Source organism: Bombus vosnesenskii, unplaced genomic scaffold (assembly GCF_011952255.1).
Source record: "Bombus vosnesenskii isolate JDL3184/JDL3185 unplaced genomic scaffold, Bvos_JDL3184-5_v1.1 scf7180000013991, whole genome shotgun sequence".
Classification (NCBI taxonomy): domain Eukaryota; kingdom Metazoa; phylum Arthropoda; class Insecta; order Hymenoptera; family Apidae; genus Bombus; species Bombus vosnesenskii.
In genome coordinates, this window is record NW_022883317.1 from 598,736 (window position 1) to 616,384 (window position 17,649).

The following is a 17,649-nucleotide window of genomic DNA, read 5'->3' on the forward strand; positions in this document are numbered from 1 at the left end:
CAAACAAACTTATACCCCATTAATGGAACAATAATTTTTGAAATCTTGTCCGTGGACGTGCCTGGTTCATTAACTATGGTCCCCTCCGAAGCGTATATATCCGCCACAGCGCTTTTGAGATTGAGAAGCGCTGCGTTCGAGGCTTCACTATTTCTATTTTTATTGTTCTGTACGATATTTAATTTTATACCCAAATCATGGTTCCAATCGTATCCACCTCATATCCTTCCCAGTCATGTCGTCAACAATATCCATCCAAAGGAACGGATTTCTTCTCAACTTTTTATTATTGTTCCCTTGTTTACGATTATTACCGTTATTCGGCAAGATGACTTTTAATCCTTTCGCTTCGGCAGTCCAGTCCTAAATGCTTTCCTTGTACGGAGGCGCGCGCCACAAATGCGCACAGTGGTGTGATTGCTATATAAATGTTTTCCTAAGTCTTAAATAACGATTGTGCTGAATAAAACAATTATAAAACAATCTTTGCTCCAATATGATAAATATAATTTACATCTTTAATATGAAAAAGCTTACAAAATTACAGGTAATATATCACATATTTACATATTTACAAGACTACAGATGGCACTGGTGCAAAAACCAGCATCAAGTTCATCCCAGTCCTCAACGGTCAAGATGACATTGGAGTGGAGGGATTCGTCAAACGTGTAAGAGAAGCTAGATCGGAATGTAAAGAAACACGTGCTCTATTAAGACCAATTCTAACCAACGTAATGTCGGCGAAGCTGAAGGAAGCACTAGACATTCAGTTATCGAGACATATGGCGACTTATTCGAAAACCTGAGAAAATTCGTATCAATTAATATAACTTCAAATGGGGCACGCGATAAACTACAAAGAACTCGTCAAAGTTTTAACAAATCAGTACGCTGATATGTCAAAAGATTCCGACATAGTCTCAATGAACTTATATACGCATTGCAACACGAAATCCGCGATCCGATTCGACGAGCAGTCGCGATAGACTTAGAAAACGAACGCGCAACTAAAATATTCATACTAAATCTAAGACCCGAGATAGAAATCAGAACATCAAGTACAAAACCGCGCACCTTACAAGCCAGCAGATAAGAGCTCAGTCATTCACCCGAGGGAATGTATCGTCACAGCGCAACTCCCCAATTAGGAGCAGTTCAATGACTACGCCTAGTCGTCCGCAGATAAACGCTCAGACAAACAACGATAAGGCTATCTCTGGAAGCAAATTTAACCAGTTAGAAGGGAAACTACTACAAGAAAGAGTGAAGATGAAACCGAATAGGACATACCGCAAATTACTGCCGAAATTTTCAACCGGCCAGCCAGCGAAACCTTCCGCCCTCGCGCAGCTACAATATAAATATGGAGAATACGGGACAAGAAGAGGAAACGACACTACCAGAACCTCAAGAGACATCATGCGAATATACGCAACAACAGGAAGTCTTCTATCCACTGGAGTTCGATCAGGAACAGGAATCAAACGATATTTAATTGATACCGGTGCAGGAATAAATTTAGTTAATAGGTCAAGTGCCACATTCAAACCTAAAAAGACAGAAGCTAAAACATTTTACATGGGCAATGACAAATACCAAACTGACGAAACAGTAGACTTTCAATTCTTTAACATCATGAACACATTTCACGTTGTACCAGACGATTTTCCTTTAATAGAAGCCGGAATAATTAGCTTCCCTATGCTTTCTAACTACTCATACCAAATTAGCAACGAATCAATACAACTAAACGGGAACGAAATATTTTTTCAGGAGCCGAAAACCATTCTCCCAGGGCAAACCAAAATCGAGACAATTTATCTGGATAAAGTTCCGACAAGAGTATGTTTCTGCAATACTGATGAGCAACCAACTTTAATTACTAATGATCTTTCTTATGAAAACGATCTCGATAAAATTGCTAAAATGAAGCAAATAATTAGACTAGACCAAATTGAAGACAAACTTCGTATTCCTATTGAAAATATCCTCCTACACTACATAGACGTATTTAACCTAGAATCCGATACCCTACCTTGTACCAATTTAACAAAACACACCATCACCTTACGCAAAAACAAAATCGTCAATACCAAATCATACCGACCTCCCGAAGCCCATAAAGCAGAAATCGAAAACCAAATGAAAGAAATGTTAGATAAAAATATTATTGAAGAATCAGATTCCCCTTACAACAGTCCAGTATGGGTAGTACCCAAGAAATTAGACGCATCAGGCAAACAAAAATGGCGTATAGTTACCGACTTTCAAAAGCTAAATGAATTCACCGACCAAGACGCTTACCCACTACCGACAATTGACGACATCTTATCACAATTAGGCAACGCCAAATTCTTCTCCGCTCTAGATTTATCTTCAGGATTCCATCAAATACCTATGGACCCCGACTCAAAGAAATACGCAGCCTTTAGCACACCTCAGGGACACTTTCACTATAATCCTATGCCATTCGGTTTTAAAAGCGCCCCAGACACCTTCCAACACATGATGGATACCGCGTTACGAGGATTATTGAATACATACTGTTTTGTATACCTTGACGACATAATAATATTCGGCAGTACAATTCAACAACATAATGAACACCTTGCTATAGTATTACAAAGATTATAAGAGTTAGGACTAAAAATCCAACCCGACAAATGCGAATTTCTAAAACCTGAATTAGAATACTTAGGACAGGTCATAACACACGAGGGCATAAAGCCAAATCCTAAAAAGATCTCCGCAGTTAAAGACTTTAAGATTCCCAAAACACCAACAGACGTAAAATCATTTCTCGGATTAGCAGGATATTACAGAAAATTCATTACAAACTTTTCCAAATTTGCCAAACAATTAACAGATCTCACGAAGTGTTACGCCGGGCGACTCTCTGCCTGGCCCAGGTCACACACCGCGGGCCAGACGGACACCAGATGTCCGCTCTTCCGTACGGCGTACCCTCAATAGCCGTAAGCACCTGTCATAAACACGAGTAACTTACCTACTAAGGTCCTTCAGACCCAACAAATGTCTTTTTCTAAATCAGTTTCTAAAGACTATTGTTTACTACGGCTTGACACGGGAAAGTTAGTTTTTCTCATGCACGATGCTTCCTACTAGCAACTTTCTATCGAGGGCGGTTAAGACCCTTCCTAGTCCACCAACCTTCGTATATCCAATCCGAAGCAATGTATACTGCCCTCACTTCCTGACCTAAAATGGCATGAACAAATCCGATGGTCCCGTGCGCTAGACACACCCATCACTAGCTTTCCTCCGACACAGCATCGTCATTCAACTTCACTTCTTCTACATCGCTGGAAAAGTCAACTACTAAGTCTAAAAACTAACGCCTAACGCGGCAGTCCACACATAGCGCGAGAGTCACATACTTCACGCAAAACGCCAAATCACGCCAAACGATCACACATTCTATCAATTGAATAGAGAAACACTAGGTCTATTCGACAAAGATACTTGGATTCGAAAAATTGTTGAAGTAACCAAGAAACACAAGAAAATCGAAATAGGAGACAATAGTTTTACCGAAACCGAAAAAGATAGAATTAAAGTAACACTCATGTTTATCAACGATCAAATTAAAGAAATAACTTTTGCATACGAACCGATACGAACCATAACTCATGAACAAGCTCTAGATATTATACGCGAAAACCATAACGACATTAGTGGACACTTAGGTATTCAAAAGACATATAGTAAAATCAAAGACCAATTCAAAATCCCACACCTCATGGAAAAGATAGAGGGTTTTATAAAAAAATTGTGAAGCTTGTCAACGACAAAAGCTAGTTAGAATCGGACCCAAGGAACAACCTATAATTCCTCAGACACCAGTAGAACCAAACGAAAAGATAGCCATGGATCTAATTGGTCCGATGCCTAAAACCACACGCGGAAATCAATATATTCTTTCGATTCACGATGACCTAACGAAATATCTCGTTTTAGTACCACTGAAAACACAACGAACCGAATCAATTATCGATGCACTACTATACCACTACATTTACATCTTCTCAGCACCCAAAACAATACTAACAGACCAAGCACAACTTTATAAGCGAGCTAATGGAAAAATTCGAAGAAGCATTTAAAATCAAACATATAAAGACCACTAGTTTTCATCCTCAATCTAACGGATCCTTAGAACGAACAAACGCCACAGTAAAAAAACATGATTCGCACAAGCCTACGCGATCCTAATAAAGAATGGGATCAGGTATTAGATTTTATTTGCTAAGGGTATAATACCGTGACACACGATGCAACTGGATTTTCACCCTAAGGACTAACATTTGGAAGAAAAGCTAACCTTCCATGTTCCGAATCCCGAATTTCCATATATACCTACGATGAAATGTTTGCATTATGGCAAAAGCAATTGCAGAAATATAGAATGATAGCGAAGAACACTCTTGAACAAAGTATAAAGAGAGACAGGAGAAATGAGAAAAGAAAAAACATTAAAACTCAAACCTTATTTCAGGAAAGAGATCGTATACTCCTTCACAATGATCATAAATCCCTCCCACGTCGTCATCGGACGGAAGACACTTGTAGTGTCGTGGAAATTAAGATATTAATTTTTTCCCGATTACATACAATCTATTTAATAATGAATTGAATATACAGGTATTACTTGAACAGAAAACGGTGTTTATTTAACTGAAACTAAATGCGATACTCGTATCTATCTCAAATAAGTTTACAGTTATTTGGCAACTCTCGTCGCAACGAATCTAACACACACACTCTCTCTCTCTCTCTCTCTCTCTCATTAGCAACTCAAACAACTCTAACGACTCTACTCTTCGACGACTCGATTAGCTCTCTCAACTCTACTCATCGATGTCTCGATCAACTCTGACTCTCGCAACACACTCAATTTTCGACTCGCATACTCTGACCTCTCGGTTATCGCTCCTTGAACCCGTAACCGTTCTTCTGCTCTAGGGCTCTTTATTGTTTTTCTCGTATCTTTGCACGCTCATGTTTTGCAAGAACTAGGTGACTTTAGTCACATAGGCGCTCTTCAATATAAACTAACTACCGATAGACGATGACACGGTTTTTTCTATTTTCAACCGATCTCTAATCAAACTCTTTTCTTTTACGATACTACATTCGGCCTTTCCTGACAATCACATCTGCCCTCAGATGTGCTCATCATCGCTACTCGCACTTACATCACTATCGTCAACATTCCACCGTTTCATGTGATCGACTGCCGTGGTAGTTGTACGTGGCCCTTCGTGCTTGCCCTCTCACTGCACTATCTATCGGTCATTTCGCAGGAATCTTACCACCCGATACGGTCCAAGAAGCTTCGGATGCAGCTTCAGCCCGGGACAGCCCTGCGTCCTCTCGATCGCCACTAGATCTCCCGTCCTGTATGCTGTCGCCTTCTTGCATCTCTTGTTATACGTCCGCTTGATTCGGGCTTGGATCTCCTCGACCCGTCTCTTTGCGTCTGCACGAAACTGATCTCGTTCCTCTTGGAACACCGCGGCCTGTTCGTCCTCGATTAGCTGCCTGATCTGTAGATCGTCTCGCATCCTTATTCGTGTTCCGAATAACAACTGGAACGGACCAGCGTTCGTACTTACATTGAGAGTTGCATTTAAATACCTGTGCGCTGTCTCCAGGTGTTTGAACCACTTGTGCGGCGTTGGCGCAGATAGCTTCGTCAGCAGTGGAATAAGCGTCCGGTTCACTCTTTCTACTTGACCGTTTGCCCGCGGGATCCCAATTGTAGTCCCAACGTGCTGTATGCCTTCCTAATTGCAGAAGTCTTCAAAGGCGCCGGCCGTGAATGCTGTCCCGCGATCGGAGATGATTCTCCTCGGATAGCCAAAATTCGCAGACTGCTTCCTCAAGCGACTAATAACCTCGGCAGAACCCGTCGACTTGGTGGGATACAACTAGACGAACTTTGTGAACGCGTCCACCCATACAAAGATATGTCGATAACTTTTTTTTGTAGAGGGTCCAAGGTGGTCGACGTGGTAGGTGTCGAGCGGCAATTCTCCCTTGTCGATGGTATTTAGCAACCCCTCCTGTTTTCCTTGCTTTCTCTCCGCGAGAATACAATCGATGCAACTCCGCACTACCTTTTCCACTTTCTCGCGCATTCCTCTGAACCAATAATCCCTCCTTAACAACGCTTCTGTTTTAGTGGTGCCAAAGTGACCGCGTTCGTGAGCTCGTCGAACCACCTGAGTTTGCATCGACTTTGGCACGACCAATAACGGTGTATCCCTTATATCTAGGTATAAAATACCGTTCTTTAGGTTGTACCCGTCGGCCTCATGTTGTTCGATGGTGTCTCGGATCTGCCGCAGGTCGTCTTCTTGCAGCTGCGCGCTCCTTAGCCGTGCAACGATCCCTCGCTCGTCCTCGTGTATCAGCGTGACCTCGGGTAGCGGATTCCGACTCAACGCATCAACATGCATCATACTACTCCCCGGTCTATGCTCCACCTTGTAGTCGAATTCCTCTAAAAGGATCGCCTACCTCGCAACACGTACGCACAAGTCCATTTTCTCCATTGTTAATGCAAATGCCTGATAATCTGTAACGATTTTGAACGGAATACCGAGCAGGTAAACACGGAATTTCTTTAACGCTTTCACGATGGCCAGAACTTCAAGCTCATAGCTGGTGTATTTCTCCTCAGCCGGCGAAGTCTTTCCACTCGAATAATACACAGGGTGAAAAGCGCCGTCCTCACTGTCGCGTTGCAATAAAATTGCACCGCATCCCACACTACACGCATCTGTATGCAGCTGAGTCTCCGCCCCCACGCAGTGCAGCTTCAACACCGGTTTCTCGCTCAGCGCTGCTTTCAGCCTTACAAAGGCTTCTCGCTCGCGCAACTCGAACCTGAACAGAACATCTTTTCTTAGCAGATTCGACAATGGTCTCGCAATGATAGAATATCGGGGCACAAACTTTCTAAAATATCCCGTTAAACCAAGGAAACTCTGAACATCTCTAGCGGACCGAGGCTCCGAAAAATTAGCGACAGCCCTGGTTTTGCATTCCGATGGCTGAATGTTACCGCCTTCGACAATGTAGCCCAAATATTCTATCCTTGTCTGTAGAAATCGACACCTATTCTAGTTTATGAGTAGTTCGTGTTCGCTAGCGACATGCAATACCGATCTTAGCTTTTCAATTCCACTCGAAAGGTCAGTCGACGGCACAGTCAGATCGTCCATGTACGTTAGAACAACCCCCGTCGCAATCAACTCTTTAAAAACCGCATTTATAAATTTCTGAAAGACGGCTGACAAATTACATAATCCAAATGGTATCTTAAGGAATTCATCCTGGCCCGTGGGGACTACGAATGCCGTATGCTTTCTACTACTTTCCCCAACAGGAATATGAAAGAATCCGTTCTTGAGACCCAGAATGCTGAATACCCTCGAGCAGCGCAACGAATCTAATTAGTCTTCGTTCAAGGGCAGCGGGTATCTGTCCTTCACTACTTTTCGATTTAGCTGTCTGTAATCGATACAGATTCTAGTCGAGCCATCTTTCTTTTTGACTAAAATGATCGGACTGGCATAATCGCAATGTGACTGGCGTATTATTCCGTCTTCCAGCCACATTTTGATTTGTTTATCGACTTCGACCTTGTCTTGTGGAGATAGTCTTCGCGGCCTTTCGTAAACTGGAAGATCATCTTGTAATAACACGTTCATTTCGATTCCTACTTCGCGTGTTTTCTGTGGCCTATAATCTCGGATCAGATTTTCCATTGCCTGCCTATGTTGCATGTCCGTAACGTGGGTCAAATCTGCCTCACTCGCCTGTGTCTCTACATCTATTTTGAGGACTTCCGGACACTCATCGGGATTTACTATACTTATTTTAACAGTGTCCAAAAAGTCTGCGCCAATAATAAACGAATGTTGCATCACTGTGTCTGGAACTACGTGTATCGTTATACAGCACGACTCATTGTCTATAACAATATTCGTCGAAAATTTCCCGAGCGTAAAATTTCTTCCGGAACCGACACCGCGAAATACAATGATTTCCCGACTTAATCCGGGCGCTCCGATTTTTCCATGTTGATCTGCTCGCATTAGAGTCAATTCACTACCAGTGTCTATCAGCGCGCTCAGTTCGAAATTTTCGATTTTGACATCCTTACCACGCCTTGTTTGTAACAATCGAAACACGCTACAAATTTTTTTTTGAAAACTCACCCAGATTGTCGCACTTTGATGCGACGTGTCCGTACTCCCTACATTTGAAGCACTTAGGTCCTCTCGATTTACTCGGACTCTCTGCACACACGTGCTCCGCACCACCGCAATTGTAGCGTCGCGCCTTCCTCGCATTTCCAGATCGACTGGGTTCCTTGTTCCTTTCGGTTTTGGTCAGCTTTGCCATCGACTTCACTCTACTATTTTTCGGCTCCTCGAATTTCGTCCTCACCTCCATATATCTTTTTATCGACTCGTAGCGCTTAAAACGCTATTTTAGTTGTTCAATGTTCCTAGCTCCGTATAACACAGTCTTATTCGCGGCCTCGTCGGGAATACCTTGAATAATGTAGTCTATTAAGGATTGTGTATCAACCCCTCCTTCTTTTGCAATCCCGCACATATGATACATATATTGCTGCAGACTCTCATCTGCTTTTTTCTTTCTACGCGATAGCTCGCGATATATCTACTGGTCACTTACTACATTCTCAAATTCATCCTTCAGCGCCTTTTTTAGCTCTGCCCAGGACTTCGTGCATCGTTCTTGTCGCACGAAGGCTTGAGCGGAGCCTGCGAGTTATTTCTTGGCGTAGGCCACCATGTGGGCGTCTGACCAACCCCACACTTCTGCCATTTCTTCGAAGTCTTCTACACACTGATTTACAGCAACAGATCATCCCCGCTGAATTTCTCTAATGATTTCTCTACGTCTTTGAGACTCAATATTGAACCAACGCATACCTTTTGATGATACTCATCGCGGTTCTGATAAACCGCCTCTCCTGTATTCTCGCACGCCTTTTTTATCTTCCCCGTCTTCGCTTTCGTCGTCGTATTCTTCATCTAACGATACATCGTTTCCTTCTAGGGTCGTCTGTAGCCGTGCGCGTAGTTCGGATTTTCTTCCCGTTACTTTTAACCCCAAGCTAACGAGGCGCGCTCTCAACTCTTTCGTCCTCAGCTTCTCGAGGTCTTCCTTTCCCTCTTGACTGCGTTCGGCTCTCTGCCTGCTCCTTAGGTCTTAGGTTGTTGGTTCTTGGCCACACTTCGATTCCTAAGGAGTAGATCGGCCAGCCCTACACGCTCTCTTCAGCCTGGCAACCAACACTGACCTCGCACCAGATATAGGCAAATTCATCTGTGCGAGCTTACTCCTCAGCTCCTCCAGCGTTAAACCCTCCTCACCCGACAATCGTTCGTCTTCAACGTTCGCCCTTTTTATTCTTTTTTTACTGTAGCACGAATAGCTCCGTTAACACGTGTCGTTCTCTGTCTTATTCAATCCCGGACGAGCCCCCACTTGTGGTGTCAGAAGTGAGACAACGAATGGTTAGGACCCTACATCATTAAGTCAGTCAAGACACCGTATTATGAGATTCTTATTAGAGACCGAGTTAAGAAAATCCACCGTAACAGAATAAAACCTTATTTTTCAGGACAATCTCCCTTGCCATCGGCATTACCACCCTTAACGGACTAAAAATAATGCCTATTGATAATAATGGAATATTTCATGAAAAAATATCCAAAGCATATCTTTATAGCGAACGTTATTATAGGAATAGATATTAGTACTGTATTGGAACAAGTAAGATATACTGAAAAGGGAGTAGCCGAAGTTAGGAGTCATTGCGAAACCAGAAATACGCTCTTTGCAAGCAAAACTAAATATCGTCAGAACACTTAGCATCAAATTACGATCCTTAGCTCAGAAGTATATCTATCGGATCTATTAGTGAAACTCTTTTTGGAACTCTAGACTCAAACGATCTGGATGAAATTAACAAAAATATATACAAACTCTTTGAAGAAGGTAACAGTCTAAAAGCCATAATAACCGATCAGACAGCTTTGATTAAACGAATTTTAAATAACGACGTCATCCAATAACTGAAACAAGTAGACACAGGTATAACAAACGAACTTATAACGCTTAACAAAAACGAAATCACCGTAATGAAAGTCATAGCTTTAGAAAGCTCACTCTCAGACTTACATTTCCAAATCGACGAAATATTCAATTTAATCATCTTAGGAAAACAAGGAATAATAAACCCACAGATTATTGACCACAGAACTTTTATTAACAATTACGTCCAAGTACTAGGTAGCAAAACAGTAGGAAACGCTTTTATACCAAAGGAAGAAGATTTCCAAAATATTTTAGATATCTCAGAACTCACATTGCTTACTCGACAAAAGAAAGTTTTTTTTTTAATTTCGGTACAAACAATTATAGACATGGAATGGGATATAGAGCAGATATACCCCATACCATCTCTCACGAACAAAGTGTTTTTAGCACCTTTAGTAGTTCATCCGATATTCTTAACGTCAGGACTAAATTACATCAATGCCAATCAAAACTACTTGGATAAGCAGTGCCGTTCTATATCTGATTTTTACATTTGCAAACAAATTCAGCCGATACACGACCGTCGAGAAAAGCACTATTGTAACTCTGAAATTTTAAGCGTAGAAAACACTGTCAAATTCTATAAAGTAGTAGTTTATAACATTGAAGTTATATCTTTCACATTCCATTAAATGCTGAGAATCATTTTATGGCTATACCAGAAAGACCGATAGACCTGAGCATTTTAGAGGAAAAGACACATCGAATTGTTAGTCTAGAGAAACCATCTTTGTTACAAACCAATAAAACTGTAAACATATTGTACAAGAATAATCATATGAGAATCAGTGGTAGTAGCAAGGAAATTTCTTACGAGATTAAAATCAAAACAGTCAATATAATCAATGATTCAGATTGGACTATTTTACTAAATAAACCAGAGAAAATTTCGAAACTTATTAACGATAATTACGGATATAAAAGCACTTTGGATAAAATCAATGATCGAACGAATCAACTAACTTTTGCTCATAGAATCGATCAAGTTACATCATGGGGAATATCTATATTACAAATTATAGGGTATTTATCCATTGCTCTCATATGCTTATACTTCCTCAACAAAATAGGAATGCCAAAATTGTGTTTCCATTTATTCTGCTGTAAAATCAAGCGAAATATGACAAATAACAGTCCACCAGCCAGCGCTCTGATGCCAATCAACCCGGCACCTATTAACATATACACCCCGGTGGTACCTGTGCCCAGCACCAGCAACGATTCACACGTAACCAAAATTCCAACTCATCCATCTTAAAGAGGAGAAGGAACTTCGAGGACTAAGTTCATTCTAAGGAGGGGGGAGTGTAACCCCAAAATCTTTTACCCTGACGTCACCTTAGGTGACCACCTCTAGATATCCTCCGGACAGTTGATACCTCGCCACCCTGATAAAGAACTTCCAAGAATAATATCCCCTCCACCATTTCCATTGTTCTCGCTTAGTATTTAGACTCCGAATAATGACGGCCAAGCCAGTCTGAATTGCAAGCCGATACTTGAGTATTGTAATATTGGTACTCAAAGAGCCTGGGACTCTTGAGAAATAAAGTGTTTTATATATATCACCACGAGAGTTATTTTTTACGTGACATTGGCTTCGGGGTTTTCAGTTATAGGGTAATACCGCTAGCGTGTGGATCTGGACCAGTTAAAATTGTATTCTTACTTATAATTATACTTCTGTATTAAAATATATTTGGTACCTTACAATTGATCCACGAGTTTCTCTGTTTATACATCAAATAACATGTATCATCTGTAAAAACAAAAGTAAAAAAGATTATTAAATTCAGCATTCATCTTCTAAAAATAATATAAGTATCGCGTGTTTCAGTAAAGTACTTCTTAAACTAACATTATTTATGATACCATTACTTGCTTATCAATATTAATTATATAAGCATCCATTCTCTCTTATTTTCCGTTAATGAATTATTTGATTAATGAATTTTGGCAATAGGAAAATCTTTTCCCTGTATGTCTTTTCATTCTTTACTTATTAAATAAGATACTTCAAAATAGGATAAACGAGTTATAATCAATAATGCTCCGATAATGTACTTCTGAATACGCGCAGAATTAATTTAACGACTTTAGCAGAATCGATGCAGATTATTATCAATGAAGTAACGAATAGTATGAACACATAAATTGAAAAAAGATGCAGTATGATAAGTGGATGAGTGTAGAAAGAGATCTATCAGTGATAACGAAACCTCGAAAAATTACTTTGTATAAGTATTGTATCAGTATACACTAGTTTATCGGACATGGAATAGGTTTAAGTGGGCAACCAGAAACGTGAAAATTTATTATGTTTAGGAAATAATATACCGAATGATAAGGAAATATATTTATACGTTCTTTTCTATAACAATTAATATTCATTACCCAACTCCATGAATTTAGTATTAAAATTAATGTGTTTATTTTTTTCTTTCAATTTATCTCATCAGTAATATTAGTATAGTGATGCACGATGTGAGCAGTGTCCGTTATAGACCTAAAAGCGGATCAGTCCATATGAAAGTATATAAAAATAATCATGAACTTAGTGCATTTATAGGTATCTTCAACGTGTACGCTCTGGACTAAGGAGCGTCGATATCTAGTTAATCTCTATCAGGGATGACGAGGAAATTGACCAGCAAGAAGAGAAAGAGTTTACCTGGTAAAAACTTTCAGAGAGTACGTTGCAACGGGGAATGAGTACCTAGATTGATTATTCAATGTCGCTTGCGCCGTACGTACTATACGCAGGCTGGGCCTGAGGGTGTCCCCAGCCAAGTCGGTGGCTATATGGTTTTACTACTGGCGGCGTAGGGGCCTGTGTCTGGATATAAACGGGGAGGATATCGAGGGGGGCTTCAGATGAAATAGCTGGGTCTCACTATTGATAGTCAATGGACGTTCGGTCCGCACTTGGTCTTGGTCTCCAAAGTGGCGGCGGCAGCGAACGCCTTATGTGGCTTGCTGCCAAATATCGGTGGGGCCGGGGTCGGAGTGCTTTGTGTATATGAGGAAGTTGTTCATTCCCGAGTCCTGTACGGGGCTCCGGTGTCAACACGAGATCTGATGGCGAGTCGTCGCAGTCTGCCTTTGTTGAGGAGGTTACATAGGACGATCGCCATTAGAATCATAAGGAGATACCGGACGATATCTTATGCGTCGGCGTCTGTCCTGGCGATGTCTCCTCCGATCGAGTTGCAGGCCTTGGCACTCCGATTAGTGTACGAAAACCTGAGGGGCCTGGGCTTGGACAGGGACTCCTCCCCCACTGGGCAGGTGACTCGAGATGTTCGGAGGGAAGCTAGGCGAGAGGTATAGGAGCAGTGGCGCTCCGACCTACTCGCCGAAGATCAGGTCCCTGGTTACCGCGCCGCTAAATAGAACTGTGTGGCTTGGAGGGGCCGCGGAGGACTCCCGTTATCCTTCTCGATGATGCAGGTGCTGGCCGGCACGGAGTATTCGAGGAATACATGCAGAAAATTGAAGGATAGGTGACAAACTCTTGTCACCACTGCGGAGAGGACGAGGACACGACGCAGTAATCGCTGGAGTTTTGTCCGGCGTAGGAGGCCCTCAGCCGTATCCTGCGACTAGCGATTGGCGAGAGCTTGGGCCTCTCGTCAGTTGTGGAAGCAATGCTGAGGGGACAACAGGTGTTCCTTGCAGTCCGCTCCTATTGCGAAGAAGTAATGCTCGCAATTCTCACCCTTGTAGGGTTCTGCGCCGAAGGTCGGCCTTGCGCCGCCTTAGGTGGTCATAGAGGTCGTCACGCCGAGAAGGTTCCGGGATTTCTTCGGACTTGCACTACAATTCGAAAGAGCAACAATTTGAAAGAGGTCCCAGGGTATCCCTGTTGAGTATCAGATCCACTGTGGGGGGATTTAGTCGGGGATTTACTCAGCAACGATTGATATAGGTGACTTTTGAACTTTTGTACTGTTAATATGAAATTAGTCAGTATAAAGGAATGTCTTTTGCCCGGAAGGAATCCTTAAGGAGTTAATTGCAGCGGCAAATGCGTATGTTAGTCGATTGTTTAACTAACAAAAAGTAGTGCATGAGTCGCCAATCGACGAGGAAATTAAGGAGTTGGTATCGGGTCCCTTCTTCGCGGTTTAGAATGCTCAGGCAGATACTAAGGTAAATAAATTGTACACTTTATTTTCCAGCGTCCAGGGCTATAACTCAAAATTATAACTTTACATGCTTTTACTTTCTAGTAATTTTATTATAAATTCATCACACATGCTTTGTAACGAAAAACACTAAATAAAGTAATATTTGTTACAATTTCCTATGAAACATATGACAAATAGACTTAATACTTATGGCCCTCAGCATAGATAGATATTTTTCTAATTTTGTTACGTAATTCTAAAGGAATTTGAAAGCGGTTTCGTTTTGCCACATCTTTATTTATTCATGGTTGTACATTACCTACCTCAGAGCAGCCTCTGGTGGCCTCCAAACTTCTTTTATAGTATGCCCAATATTAAAGCAATTAATAGCTTCTCGTGGTATCTGTAATGTACATAAAATCGGTGAAGGAAATGCCAAAACAAACAGTGTTCGTTACAGTGTTCGTATTCACCTACAGTGCTAATATAATAGTTACTCCTCCTATAGTTGTCTACATATACAAGTCTGTCTGTTACAATGGGACAATCTGTTCTTCATATTTGGATAATAGGAGTGACTTTAGTGAGTTGTACCGCCCAAGTACAGTTGTAAGTGTCACATTACCCATATTGATATAATAATATGAAACAATTTTTATGAGAACATTGTTTTTATAAATTCAATCCTTTCTGAGTTCTTCCACGGTACTTACTTAAACCGAACACTCTGTTCATACAAATATGTTTAGATGCGTACACATGTGTGTTTGTGTGTGTAGTTACAAGTTTTGACTTCGCTCAGTTCTCCTTTCTTAGTTTTCATTTGTCATAATTTATTTTACTCTATACTTTATTCCAGTTGATAGCATATTTATTTATTTTCTTGTTTATTCTTCTAAATAACAGAATCTATTTTACTTTTCGTTGGTAAATGCAAAAACGCTTTAAGATTTACTATATGAATTATTTTTTAATATTTCTTTCCTTCCTATCGAGATTTTATTTATTTTGATTGTATTTTGAGAACATGTCAGATTTTCATAAAAATAAAGATTTACAATCAATATTGAAAAATTTAATGCCAAAAGAAATACAAACGACTGCGTATTTTTCCATGAAGAATATGGGATCAAATGCATATTTTTTCTAAAAAATTTAAGGAAACTTAAAGTATCTTTGAAATGGTCAACCTTGGCTATACAGGAAACAGATTTCTTAAAAATAATTATGAATAACGAACAAAATTTCATTTATTAAAAGAAAAGAAAAAAGAAACGAAAAAAAGAAGGCTAATACCTCATCAACAGGTAGGGTACCTGTAGTAGGACGTCAATAATTTATAAAAGTAGGAATATATTTATAAAAGTATTTATGAAAGTAGAAAATCATATCCGAATATAAAATAACAATTGTTATTTTTTTTAAATAAGCATTTTTTCTTAAATGCATTATTAAATTCAATTAAAACGAGTCTGTATCAGGAAGCACGTTTACATCAGTGCTTAGAACGTAATGAATATAATAAAAGCATTGAAACCTTTTGTAAGAAAAGCTGTTTGTTTCGTCCAGTGACTCTTTGAGTAGTCCGGGATCTATCCTTTGGTCAAGGCGGGTACTTGCTACGTCATTATATAATTATATATATCGGAGATGAAAGGACATCAGAGCCTCCCCTTTGGAACTTTGGGAAAAACTCTTAAAATTATAATCTAGATTCTTTAGTCAATCCGATTATATTTGTTCAATATTCGTAATAGTGAGCTTCGGCTCGAGGGGACAACCAGTCGTCGAACGTACCGCGGTCAAGGGGATAAACGTTTTGTCTAACAAAGGTATGGGGTAATAGTATAGCTCTCCTTAAAAAGAAATAGTTGTAGCTGCACTCGACAGTAAACATTCCAACGGTTTCTGTCCTGTGACTCGCCACACGCAGACCCTACTCTTCAGGCAAGACGATCACCAGATGTCAACGCATCTCCACGGTACATGTTCAGCTAGCCCGAGGACCCGTTACAAATCTTAAGACTTAGTTAACTTATGTCCTTTAAACAGACAAACAGTCTTTGTTCCAACTACGGGAAGATAGAGGAACTTTATTTTTTCTCACGAACGACGCCTCCCGCTAGCAAGCTGTCCTCGAGGGCGGCTAGCATCCTTCTCTAACCACCAACATGGAAATTGTCCAATTAACGGCAACGTCAATTTCCCACATTTTCCGAACGAAGACATGTCTCCATGAATCCGATGATCTAGTGTCCTTAAATACACCCCATCATAGTTTTCCTCTACAGCATCATCGCGACGGAAAGTCATTCTCTCGTGAGGTCTCATTAGCGAGTTACATAGCGTCATTACGCTCGGTGAATATTTTACGTTTTAACAAAGAGCTGGTTTAGTAATACTTGTATCGTAGACAAGTAAATCGAGTCCAACTTAGACTCTGGAAGAAAGTACATTTATTATCCCGTTGACCGCGGATTCGTTTTCCACCCTAAGACCATTGTCATTAGTGTCTAGTCACTGCGGTTACTTGTCAATTCTGGAATATCCACACAGTACTAATAATGATATTTGCAATAGTCAATGTTTTCTCTATTGCATAACAACAATATGTAATCCAAATGAAGATTCGTTTCACACCCCTGATCCTAATCCTAATTCGAACCCGACATCAGAAGTGGGATCAGTGCCGGTTATAACAGTGCAAGAGTCCAAATCGCCAAATCATCGTCTACGATTTAGACATACTCATCAGTGTACCTCTTAAGTGTTGGAAATATAATGTTTATAACCCTGTTAATCGCAGCGTTATACTATCTTAACCACCCCTATTATCTCCACGGAAATCAGGGGATCGATCTTTTTGAGGCGTCGATTATTATAATCCTAACGGGAATTTACGACTCCCGTTGACGTGTTTTCTCGCGATTGCGTCTCCCCGAAAATGGTCTAAAATACATGGTCTTTCGAGCCGGATTACGTGCCAGTGAAAGGTGCACTTACCAGTGACCATATAGTGCCACGTGTTTAAATCAAACCAGCATTGGAAGCGTTATCACTTCATTGAAGTCAGTGACGCCAGGAACGTCATCTTCGAAGAGGTTTGTCGGTAGTTGTGGCCCTGCCGTGTGAAAAGGGAATGCGCGTTTCGTCCCGGGACTACCGATGGACTCGTCAGTAAGGTTATGCCCGGTAATCCCTGCCTTAGACGTAGAGGAAGTCTCGCTAGGTGCGGTATTTGTATCATGCGCCCGTATATTCGACCGCTAGCGAGACAGACAGACTCGTTGTCGTCTTAGTAGCCCTCTGGTGTTGATGGTTGGTACCCGCGGATCGCCCGGGAGGTGTT

The 17,649-nt window shown here is 40.9% G+C and overlaps 1 long non-coding RNA gene across 1 annotated transcript; it reads right to left on the bottom strand.

Moving 5' to 3' along the window:
* Window positions 1-6,844: 6,844 nt before the first annotated feature.
* Window positions 6,845-8,038, bottom strand: LOC117239393. Its single transcript, XR_004494433.1, has 3 exons — window positions 7,917-8,038; window positions 7,668-7,673; window positions 6,845-6,915 (listed from the first exon to the last, which is right to left on the bottom strand). It is a non-coding gene; the product is annotated as an uncharacterized LOC117239393 (long non-coding RNA).
* Between the last annotated feature and the right edge of the window lie 9,611 nt (window positions 8,039-17,649).